Genomic DNA, 13,423 nt, shown 5'->3' on the forward strand with positions numbered 1-13,423 from the left:
TGAAACTTGTGAACTTCAGTAATGACTAATATGGCATGATATGCCCTTGGTGCCAGAGTGGGACAATTGTCATAAGAGTTACCAACTGCTTTATGGTAATATTTAATGTCTACTGTACAAGATAAAACATATGCCTGATGCATCCTATCTGCTGGAGAAACTGTTGGCCTCTGAAGTCAAACTATTACTATTATTTTGCTAAATGAATACAGCATCAAATTTCCCTCTAAATTTGCATCTCACTACCTGAAGAAGTGTAGCTTTTTTATCTCAGAGAAGTGTCTCTCTGCAGAGTATGTGACTGTGGAATGCTCAACCAGAAATGTGATATGTACGTCACACCTATCTCCCACATACAGGGACTATGGCTGAATCAGGAGTAGAAAGATGTAAGAGCCGATTATCAAGGAGGACTTAAGGCAAACAGTATCTTCTGGACACAATAGGGCACTGAATAGACAAACTCATAGCCTATGGTTTCAATAATATGCAGAAGGAAAAAAGCTATCCTAAATAAGTTACTGAGATACACACACACACACACACACACACACACACACACACACACACACACACACACACAAACACACACACACACACACAAAAAAACCATGGAAACCAATTTATCTTTCTTTACTGATCTTTGGTGCTATCCCTTCCCAATTTAATATTTTAGAATCTGACTGATTCTTAAAGGCCTTTTACCAGCATTAGTTATACTTAGAAGTGACCCATATTTTACAAAGTAATGTTAGAAGTTCTACAGAAATTGACAGTAAGATTTAACTGACAAATCTCTTGTAGTTGCCTGCTTTAAGAGTGATTATTTCTGTAGAGAAGTCATGTTAAACACACTAAACATATTTTAACAAAAGGTGATATAGCACAGAATAGAATAGATAGTATTGATTTTCTATTTTTATTTGCAATTTTACATTTCCACACAAAGTGAGACACTTTGTAGGTGATGCAAAACAAGTTGAGCTGTGCTATAGAAATAGGAGACAGGAGATTGGATCCATATACAATTGTAATCTGTGACTCTTCAACCACTTTGGGGCCAGAAGACAGTGGGAATCAGAGACAAACAAAACTCAAGTGTTATTTGAGTCCTCAGAACTCTAATTAGCTCATCAGGTGGCTCAGTCTTTACATCCTACTGTATTACACAACAATAAGAAACCAAAGGTGATGAGTGTCAAGGTGATTACAGTGTGCACAGCTGAAGCTGTGAAGCACCAGTCAAAGAAAAAGGTGACTATTTTCCACAGAAGCCGTAATAATACATGCAGAAGTCACTATCTACAGTTTCCTTCTTGCTATCATTGTACAAATAACAATGATAAGCTGATGGACTTATTTGGAATGCTAGTGGAGTTTGATGCCTGACATATCTGACAACCAATTATAGAGCTTGAGTTGTTGATCCTGAATTGTAAACTCAGTTATTGTTTGATAAAATTTCTTCCCATGTCCATTATTATAAAGAACATGCTAATTGCCCCTACCACACACACACACAGTAGCAGATTTTGGTATTGACTTCATCATCAAAATAGGTCTTTATTCCATTGTTCACCTTCTGTAAACATGCGATATCCTAGACTAATACAAACATTAAATAAGGAATAGCATTACTGAATATGTCCCATTTGACCTGCTAGTTCCATGACTGTTCAGAAAGAAGCCAAGAAGATGAGCTAAAGATTAACAGGATTGTCTTACATTTGAATGCTATATGAAAAGAAAATAGAAAAAGATATTTTTTAAAAGCTGTGGTAGAGATAGAAGAACAAAGAATGTAATTACCTACTTAGCTCCTATCCAATAAGCCTGAATGAAATTTATCAATCTACTAACCAATTTTTATTGTATTATCAAAATCATACAAATTGCCTCTGATAATGGACAGATATCAATATAAGCACATTTTCTTTATAGCTTAACTAGTGCCTTTAATATGCCTTTCTGAATTTATTTAATTACCCTGGATAACTTCTTTGAAATTAAGAAACTGAAAATAACAGGATTTTTTTTTGTCTATAGTAAAATAATTCTCCTTTATAATATTTAGCGTGTTTGTAGAAACCTTATATAAATTGACACTGACATGTAGGTGATATCAATATGTCTTTATTATAAAAGTTACTATATTGTTAAAATTAATAGAACAACTTGGAACTAATCCTATTAGGAATGACGTTAACAGCATTGAGTAGATATACCAAAATGTGTATTTAATTTATATCCATCCCATTTATTTATATCTTATCACCTGAGAAATATTACAGATGTTTTTCCTGATCCAAAGTCTACTCGAATTGAAAAACTTGATGAGAATTTATTAACAAAATTATATCTATTAATGACTATTATGTCTATTAATAACACTATTCTATTTTAATATTATTATTATTATTTTTAGGATTGAACCCAGTGCCTTGTGCTTGCTAGGCAAGCGCTCTACCACTGAGCTAATTCCCCAACCCCTCTATTTTAATATTATTTTAAGGTATAAGTAATAATACAAGTTTGCGTTACTTTAATTACTTTTTCTATTCAAAAATTAATACTTATATGATTCTGAGATGGAGTGTATCATGAATCTTAAAGAGTCTTATTAATAAAATCAAACCCGAGGCCAGTTATTGGGGTGAATGCTGCAAGGTCAGAGAAGCAGAACAAGCCACAGCTTCCTCACCTCGACAGTTCCTCAGCTGGTCTTGTTTCCTCAGACTGCAAGCTTCTGAGTTCTCAACCAAATGAATCTCAGCTGAACTGTGCTGCTCCAAAGCCTAAAAGCTTAACCAGCAAAACGCTTAACCAGCCAAATGCTTAACTAGCCCTGGTGCCTGGTTTTCATGCCTTATATATCTTTCTGTTCTCTGCCATCACTCCCTGGGATTAAAACCTCTCTTTCTGGGATTAAAGGTGTGAGTCACTATGCCTGGCTGTTTCCAACGTGGCCTTGAACTCACAGAGCTCCACCTGGCTCTGCCTCCCGAGTGTTGGGATTAAAGGCATGTGCTACCACTGCCTATCCTCATGTTTAATATTGTGGCCATCCTGTTCTCTGACCCCAGATAAATTTACTAGGGTGTACAATATTTTGGGGAACACAATACCACCACAATGGAGATGATTTGGTGAAAATATAGTGAAGATACTTTTGGATGATGTTTCTATGATCCATAATGGTTCTGCTAAGTAAGAATCAGATGAAGACAACAATTACATAATACAAAATATTCCAAAATAAGAAAACTATTTCCCTGTGAAATCTACTTGGTAGTCTACTGAGTAGCTTATTACTTACTTTTTCTGTTGCTATGATAGTAACATACTCTGAAAAAGCAGTTTAAGGAAGGATTTATTTTGATCATAGTTTGAGAGTGAAGTCCATCATGCCATGGAAGTCACAACAGTAAGATTTGGAGGCTTTGTTCACCTTGTTTCTTTAGTAAGGAAATATGAGTAGGTGAACATTATTACTAGTATGCATTTCTTCTTTTTATTATGTCCAGGATTGAAGTTTAGGCAATGATGTCACTTACATTGAAATTGAGTCTTTCTATTTCAATGTAGTTAACAGGATCCCCAACAGACTTTCCCAGAGCTAATCCAATAAAAATAACTTCTCAAAGGTGTACCAAAGGGCTTGTCTCTTAGGGGATTCTAGATCTATCTTGTTGACAATCAACACCAATAAACATGGATAAGAATCAATTTCATTTTCTACTAAGAGATGATGCATTAAAAACATGTAGTACAGGAATAGCTCAGAAGTCATGCATATGGTCACCTAAAGAGATGGTCACTCCACTCTGGCTAAAGTGTGTCTTGATTTATTAATATGAAGCCATATATCTGGGGCTTGAATAAAATCAACACACTGTGATTTCAAGATGAAGAAAAATTATTCTTACCTGATTTTAGGCAAGCTCATTACACTTGTTTCTTGGAGGAACAAGTGTCAGAAGTATATACAGGCAAGGAGTGAAATATGGTATTCAGTAACAAGGGGTTCAAAGTCACAGTTAATCTACAACATTAACTTAACAGACACAAATAAAAATATAATTCTATCATAATTGTTAATGAAAATTTTATAGACACTAATCCACTTCATAAGGAACACAGGATTGAAGAGGAATTCAGGGATTAATTATAGTATCCATGGGCCCCAGAACTCAAGCAAGACAACTTAGGGTCTCTAATTTTCTACTTGTCAATGTTGTCTCTGTATTGAATAGAGTGGTATACAATTCTCTAGATTTTGATTTGTTCAAAATTGAGAAGAAAACACCATATTGTAATACATAATCTTATTGCTGTGACAAAAATTACTGATAAGAGCAACATATAGAAAGATGAGCCTAAGAGAAATACAACCTAACACGGTGGTATTGGGGCTGTAATAACATGAGGAGGCCAGTCACAGAGTGGCTTCAGTAGGAAGAGGGGAAACTAGATAGGAGGCCACACTATAGAATTGCAAGACTTAATTCTTATATGACTTCCATCTTTAGAGGCTGCATCATCTAATGATCCTACAGCTTTCCCATACAGAAACAGCAGCTGCACACCAAGAGCTCAAATATCCAAGCCATAAGGAAGACAATGCTCTAACACAGTGTAAGTTAGCTATTACCCTTTTCTTGAAGTAGAGCATAGAAAACTACTGCACAAAGTATGTGCATTCTCAATATCAATCAATTATAATGACAAGTGTTTAATAATCACTCATCCTGATCAACATGAACAACCTGGACGACAGTGGGAGTAATGAAGGGCAAGATTTGAGGGAAAAAAAGCTTAGGGGAGCAGGAGATCCCAGCTGGATCAAGAACAGAAAAGGAGAACAAGGAATAACAGATCATGATAAATGACGACCACATGAGAACAGGAATAGGCAGAGTGCTGGAGAGGTCCCCAGAAATCCACAATGATACATCCTCTGTAGACTGCTGGCAATGGTGGAGAGAAAGCCTGATCTGACCTAGTCTGGTGATCAGATGACTAAACACCCTAACAGTCATCTTGAAATGCCCTTGTGGGCGTGACCATTACCTAAGCCTCAGTGGAGGTTGGAACTTCCAGGCCAAGGCTGGGATGGCTACCCACTACAGGAGAGCAATATGTAGAAGAGTGAAACCATATCCTTAATAGGCCTTTCCTGGTGCACACACACACACACACACACACACACACACACACACAATCAAAAACCACAAACAAATGAACAAAAACACTCCAGTTAGATCAAGGACTTCAATCTAAGATTTGATAATCTTGTCTTACAAAAAATAAATATACCTTATTTATTGATACTATTTATAAAACAGTTTTAATACAGAACAGAAAACTTTCTAATTTGCCAATATTCATAAAGAATATGCTCATGTGTCAAGATTAGTTTTACAGGAATGTAATTAATTTGTTACTACCAAAAATTAAATTTCTAACTTTCTTAGGCAACTTGCTCATGGTGATATAAACTAAATAAAAAATGGCATCATTCCTATGAAAAACTGCAGTACTTCCATTTGCATTCTGACATGTTTAGAGTACAAGATTAGATAAAGAACAAACAGAACACTGGAGACATTATATAGTATATATTATATGTTTTGTATTCATTATATATATATATATATATATAATATTATATACTAAGTAACATCAGATGAAGTCTTTTGACTATTATGTGCTGATAGATATTACAAATCACAAAAAGGATAGATATGCTGCGTCCCATTTGCATTATCCATTTTGCAATAGTAGATTATGTCTGATTAGGAGACCAAAACAATGGACATGCCAAGGAGAATGAGGAAAAGACCAGAAGGCCTCAGTCCTAAGAACTACAGACAGCTAATGGTGAGAGTAGGAGAAATCATCTTCTACAGGGAAAAGTATACCCACTAGTTAGCCAATACCAAATGTTCACTCTCGAAAACATGTGCATACTAGACAGACCAAGAAGATTATATTTAGGAATACATATCTATATACGTATGTGCATGTGACAACAATTTATGAAAAAAGAGACCACTAATTTAAAGAGAGTATGTATGAAGTGTATTTGCAAGAGTACGTGGGGGAGAATAGGAGAAGGGAGAAGAAATATTATATTATAATCTAAAAAATGTAGGATATAATTTTTAGAAAGCAATTACTTACAGGGGGTGATGTATCTTCTACCTTAGTCCTCTTTCTTCATTATTTGCATTCATATTTATCAATCTGGTACATTCATTGATTTTCAGTAACTTTGAAATGACTCAATAATATTAAATATCTAACAGGTTATAATTAAACAAATTACCACAACTAGGCAAAATACACATTATATATCCAGGGAAACCTTGTACATTCGAGAGAGAAAAAGTGGCCCTTGTCTCTTGTCTTTCTTTATCTGGGTTATCCCAATCACAAAGACTATTTCCAGATCCATACACTTACCAGCAATATTGCAATGGGAGAACATTGGTGAAATTAATAAGGCTACTCCACGTAGTTAAAAGGGAGGTTTATTTTGCGGGATAACATAGCTTCCAAACACCCTGCCAATTCAAGAGACCAGTTACCCCTGGTATGCTCTATCAGTTGTGTGGTCATTTTATGAATATTTTAAGGATAAAATGGAAAGCTTGCTTGTTTCACCATTTTAATTTTATATTGTACCATTGTCTTTGCTCATGTTATCTTATTGTTTTTAATTTTTTTGTTTCTCTTGGTATCCTTCTTAAATTTCAATTATACTTGATTATGTTGCTTTATACTGAAGTTCACTGCTGAATTCTACTGAAAATGTCTATCAAAGGTGTTCTTCCTCCTCTTACTGTGCATTTAATTTCCAACATTTCCTTTCATTCATTTTTTATAATTTCTTTCTGCCTATATTACCATATGTTTTACATATTATCTGCATGTACATTATAAACTTCAATATATTAATCATAGCTATTTTAAGTTCTCTGTCTGTAATCATAACCTTGTCATATCTCAGTCTGGTTTTCATTATTGCTATTTTCCTACAGTCTGTGTTGGTCTACATTGTGTCATACTTTGTCATTTCTTTTGTAGAGGAATTTAGGTCAGATAAGAAGGACCTTAGAATAAAACTTTATGCTAGTGAAGATAAATGGTAAAAGTTTAATGTCAGTTGCTGTTGTAAGAACCAAAGAACTCCCAGTTTTCTGCTATCTTTGGCTGCCTTTCATCGAGTTAGTGTACTTCCCTCTGGACAATTCTCCAGGAAGATCAAAATGTTCAACCTCACTTCCCATTTTTGTAATGATACTCAACTATTATTGCATTGGTTTCCTGATAATTTTATGGACAACTGTGAGATGACAAAGCTGTTCTTTTGGAACACTTGCCTTATTTTTTTTTAATTAAGAAATTTTATTCATTCCACGTGACAACCACAGATCCCTTCCTCATCCCTCCTTCCACTCCCCTCCCAGCTTCCCTTCCCCCAAACCCACCTAAACCTGGTGCAAAGGAAGTTCCCAGACATGAAGGACCCCAGCTTAGAATACTAGCATTGGTAGAAAGGTTCCTGAGCTGGCTTACCCCAGTAATCAGATTGGTGAATACCATAACTGTCATCATAGAGCCTTCATCCAGTAACTGATGGAAACAGATGCAGACAGCCACAGCCAAGCTCTGGAAGTCCAGTGAAAGAAAGAAAAAGGAAATCTATGAGAAAGGGGCATCAAGACCATGGCGGAGAAACTTACAGATATAACCAAAACCAAGCTAGTGGGAACTCATGAACTTTGGACCAACAGCTGTGGAGCCTGCATGGAATTGGACTGGGCCCTCTGCATGGTGAGATGGTTGTGTAGCTTAGTCTGTTTGAGAGGCCCCTGACTGTGGTGATAGTATCTATCCCTGGTGCATTAACTGGCTTTTTGGAGTCCATTACCTATGGTGGGACACCTTGCACAGCCTTGATGTGAGGGGAGCAGCTTGGACAGGCCTCAGCAGAATACTTGTCTTCCCTTAGTTGGTCAGGAAGTTTGGAGAACCTGAAGGTTTAGAATTCTCTATCAGCTGGATAGTCTTTCTTATTCTTTTGTGCTCAGGTAAAACTATCTGCACTAGAGAATGGACATTTGTTCTTAAGAAGACTCTGGACCTATTTACATTCTTTCCCTTAATCTCTTAGAGTCATAATATAATCTGTACCTTGTTAACCTGCCAGAAGATAAAGCTAGAAGTTCTCAAGGTATTACAACTCCAAACATCAAAAAGACACTACTGGTGTCATCATTTAAGTGTACATGCTGCTACTCAGTGCTTCAGCTCAATGAAGAAATTCTATGTGGTAAATGGTGTGGAATGGGCCAGTCTCTTTAATTTTAGGCTAATAGTTTTCTCTCCAGCATCAGTTTTTTTTTATGAATTCTAGAGGGTATATTCATTTTCACTTTTCCATGTTTCTCCCTCCTTCACTCCCTTCCTCTGTGATCGCCCCCTTCATTGCAGATTAAGATTACAAAGGTCAACATATTCCTATGTTGGAAAGGGCACCAGAAGCCATGATTTCCTTTAATATCCCTTGTTGCCAAAAGAAGTAAAAAGCCTCTACTAGCGTTCAGAACAAAACATTGTGACTTAACAGACTAAATCTTACTTTACAAATGTTTATAAAATATAGAGCTATTAATGGACAGAAGATAGACCATGAAGCTACAAGCAGAGTTATTGCTTTTTTCCAGCTTGGTTTTCAATGGGAGGAAGCCATGATTGTGAGCATTGAATGGACACACCAAGGTAGAATACAGAGTATGAAGGCTTTACAGAAAAAAAAAAAATGTCTTCCAACAAACTTTGGGAATTCTCGGCATGGAAAGCTGGAAGTAGGTTAGGAAAGATATTTTATGATTGATTCTTGCACATATCTGACTTTTTCTAACTGGTTGTGTTTCTACAACTGGTCTTTTGAAGTACAGCTTATGGTTTGGCTTTCTGGAGAATGAACAGTGAACATATAGAACAACCCATTTCTTTATTTAGATTGTGGTCATTGTTCATTTTCATATTTGGCCACCCAGAAATACCACTCATCTCCTTAAGGGCAGGATATTATTGGTCCATAGCTAAGTCAAGTTCATAAACTTCCAGCACAGAATTGTAGAAAGCACAAATTAATTAAACTTGAATTTAACTTTACTGCCATAATGATTTCAGGAGTTCTTAAATTAAAATGAAAGTGCCAATTTCTTTTAGATTAAGAAGATAAGGATCATAAAATTTTATGTCTTGCATTAAGTTTGTGGATTTGAAGTGTCCAAATACTTATTCTAATTTTTGGTTTGCATCGAACTTAGCTTTCATTTTTATGTGATCTGTAATCCATATAAGTATATATTTTGTGGCAGTATCCATATTTACATTCATTCTCTTTATTTAAATTTTACTGCATAATCTCAATGATGCATGTATTTATTATTTATGCAGAAATCAAAACTCCTTTGTCTTACTTTGTACTTATTGTATATATTTTAATTATAAAAACTGATTACTCAGCCGGTCGGTGGTGGTACATGCCTTTAATCCCAGCACTCAGGAGGGAGAGCCAGGTGGATCTCTGTGAGTTCGAGGTCAGCCTGGTCTCCAAACGAGTTCCAGGAAAGGTGCAAAGCTACACAGAGAAACCCTATCTCGAAAACCAAAAAAGACAAAACCAAAAAACAAACAAACAAACAAAACTGATTACTCATGTTACATATTTTAAACACATAAAAGGAAATGTTCTACACTGTTCTTCACTTCAACAACATTTTAAAATTATTTGGGAGGTTTATTAAGTAGACACAGTGAATCGATAACTCCAGTAAGTTCTTTACGTAAATAATTTATTTTTTTAATGAAGAATCTTAGGGTTTTTTGTTCCTCTCCTTTCTTTCCATCTCAAACTCATCCTATAATTACATAATTCCTTATAGATTCCTCACTTAATTACTTAATGAGGAAAATTACTGAAAATCATGTTAACGGCAGTCATAGCCACAAAGACATAAACTATGTCAGCTTTACTATTAACTCCTTTATGCTCTAGACACTATATAGGGCCATAGTTTATTATAATAAAGATGATGTAAGATGTGAGACACATGTCTGTAGTATAACAAATATTAGTACTCTGTAAATACTTCACTTTTATTAACTGAGTTTTTCATAGATTCTATGTGACACAGACTCCTAAAACTGATCCTGAATATAGAACTATATATTCTAGTATTGTTTTAAAAAGTTGCTCTTTCTGTGGAACCCTGGGGAAAACAAGAGATATAAAAATGCAAACATTTTGAGACAAATCAAGCAAAAATGTGCCTTGTAGTTCATTTCCTTCAAAAAGTTTCCCCTATGAATTAGAGCAACCTAGTCTCTGGGAAAATCTGTGTTCTATTTCCACTGGTTAAATGAGATTAAATTTCAACAAATGGAGGAGATGATAAGGCCTGAGGACTGCTCTCGATTAAATAACCCATGTTCATTCCATTTATTGTAACTAGGTAAATTCGGTTTAATCCTTGATGAATTGAAACAGCAAGAAACTTGAATATACTGTCCATGCTGCAAAGATGGCACCTGAAGGCATACTCAGCAAACCAAAAGATACTTCTCTTTTATAGGCTCAGTATTGGTTATGGAGAGGGACAGGGAGAAATGTAAGTGTGGAAATAGAATATCTATAAATATATGATTTTATTTTTAAAAATAAGGGTATTTTAAGAACAACATGTTGAAACCAAGCTAAACAGAAAATAGTCTCTAAATATTTACAGAGCATAGGGTGACTGAGTCTACTGTGCCTGGCAATGAAAGCATATTCTCTTTGCCATTCTTTACTTTTCATTTAATTTAAGCCTTTGGGGAAGTGAAACGGTAGAAATTGTAAAGTTAAAATTTGAGGCTTTAAAAATAGGATAACACACAATAAGAATATTTTAAACTAAATTATTAAAAAATATGTCTTCATTGCTGCTTTGATAAAACACCACACCCTAAAGCAACTTGGGGAAGAAAGAATTATTTTGTCCAGGAAGTGCAGAGCAGGATCTCAAGCATGAACCTGGAGTCAGAAATTGATCCAGAGGACATGTGGAGTGTTACTGGCTTCTCATGGTTTACTCAGAAGCATGCAGAAACACTGGTTCAGGGCTTGTCATGCTTACAGTGAGCTGGGAACTCACAGGTGAACCATCTGTCTCAGAGGTGGTCAAGAATACTGGCTCCTCCTCCAGAGGACAGGGGTTCAATTCTCAGCACCCACATGGCCACTCACGGCTATCTGTAGTTCCAGGATATCTGACATCCTCAACAAAACCCCATGTAGGTAAAACACCAGTGGACATTAAAACAAAAATAGATCAGAAGGACATAAAGAGTGAGAGAGACAAGAGAGAGAGACAGAGAGAGAGAGAGACAGACAGAGAGAGAGAGAGACAGAGAGAGAGACAGAGAGAGAGAGAGAGAGAGAGAAGGAGGAGGAGGAGGAGGAGAAGGAGGAGGAGGAGGAGGAGGAGGAGGAGGAGGAGGAGGAGGAGGAGGAGGGAGGGAGGAAGGAAGGAAAATGGGTGTCTGAATTCTTATTTATTTATACAAACAAAGAAAGGAAAACAAGAAGGAAAGACAGTAACAAAATTGCACACAGACTTGCTCACAAGCCAATCCAGTGGGGACATTTTCTGTATTGAATTTCCTTTGTTTCAAATGACTCTAGCTTGTGTCAAGTTGAGCTAAAATTAGCCAACAAAATTTGAAACACTAAATGATGACAATACTATTAACTATATAGAAAATGTTATTAGGTGTTATTATTTTCCTTGATTTCTAAATGCAGACATGAATTGCTAAACACCAGTAAAGTGTATAATGCTTAGAGACAGAGTGTGAGCCATATTCAAAAGAGATGTACAGAGGAAATATAAAATTATTAGTAAAGAACATATGAAAACATAGTGAGCCTGTAGCAAACCTGGAGATGTAAGATCTTGGTCTTCAGGGACAAGACAGCTAAACAAAATGCTTATCAAATGAGAAATGAATAAGGAAATCATTAACTTTGATGGCAAATAGATGGAACTATTGAAGCTATATGGTAGACACCAAGCACTTCAGAGTCCAGAGGTCTTTGAACTGGAACTAACCTGAATGCTTCTCTATTCAAGAATAACTTTCAGGGTACCAAAGGAAGTTTCCAAATGACGATTCCAAAAGAAGGACATAATCAAATAATCTTACCTAGCTTTTAAACCTATGAACCACAACAGCAACCTGTATGCCACAGATAGCTTGAAGGCTGCAGTAGTGGCATGCAAGCCTTGGTCATAACCAATAGCTCTCCAGTTGGGCTTTAGACCCGTTCAACAAGAAAAGGTAATCATACCTGGTTTTTGAAACCTAGACAACTACACCAGGCTAGTAAATTCAGATTTTAGAAGTGGACATAAAATTGCCAATGAATTTCAGCATAATCCCCAAATTATTCTATGTATTTGTACTTTTACCCACAGAAAAATAGAATTTTCACCCCTCATCAAGGAAACTTCTTTTGTAACAGAGGGAGATAATCACAGAAAACCACAAATTAAAAGAAAAAAAAACATAGAGTTGTGGAGCCCAAAATCAATGTATACATCTGTAAGACAAATCTTAGACCTAAGTCTGAGAACTATTGTAGCAGAGGGGATAGAAGAGTGCTGTACAGAATTGTCATTTTGTATGCTGTGAATATGTGTTGCTACCACTGATTAATAAAGAAGCTGCTATGGGCTATGGCAAGGCAGAATAGAGCCAGGTGGGGAAATCCAAGGAGAAGACAAGCAGAAGACAGCAGTCAGAGGAGATGCTGAGAGCCTCCTGGGAAGCAAGGTGTAATGCAACACAGGTAAAGTAATAAGACATGTGGTCATACATAGATAAGAAGAAATGGGTTAATTTAAGATGTAAGAGCTAGCTAGCAAGAAGCCTGAGCCATAGACCAGTTTGTAAGTAATATTAAGCCTCTGAGAGATTATTTTATGAGCTGCTATGGGCTGGGCAGGACACAGGAAAACTTCCAGCTACAGAATAGTGGTTAGAGCCAGAAATTTAGGGAGTTTTCTGTACAACTATAACTCCTACTAATGTCATAAGTGACACACGTAAGGTTTCACAACATGACTATCTAAATGAGAGCTGAACAAGGCCAACAATAATAGTCCTGCTCAAATAGAATATGGGAAGCTCATGAGCCCTCCACTCGCCACAAAAAGCTATGGGCAGCTAAAAAAGGATGAGAGTACAATAAATCATCTTCCCAAGGGTAGAGTATACACAATACTTGGTTACTCACTCCCAACATCAAATGATTAGCCCTAAAACAGATGTAAGTAACATTTGAGAGACTGAGAAGATTATA

Source organism: Onychomys torridus, chromosome 10 (genome assembly GCF_903995425.1).
Source record: "Onychomys torridus chromosome 10, mOncTor1.1, whole genome shotgun sequence".
Classification (NCBI taxonomy): domain Eukaryota; kingdom Metazoa; phylum Chordata; class Mammalia; order Rodentia; family Cricetidae; genus Onychomys; species Onychomys torridus.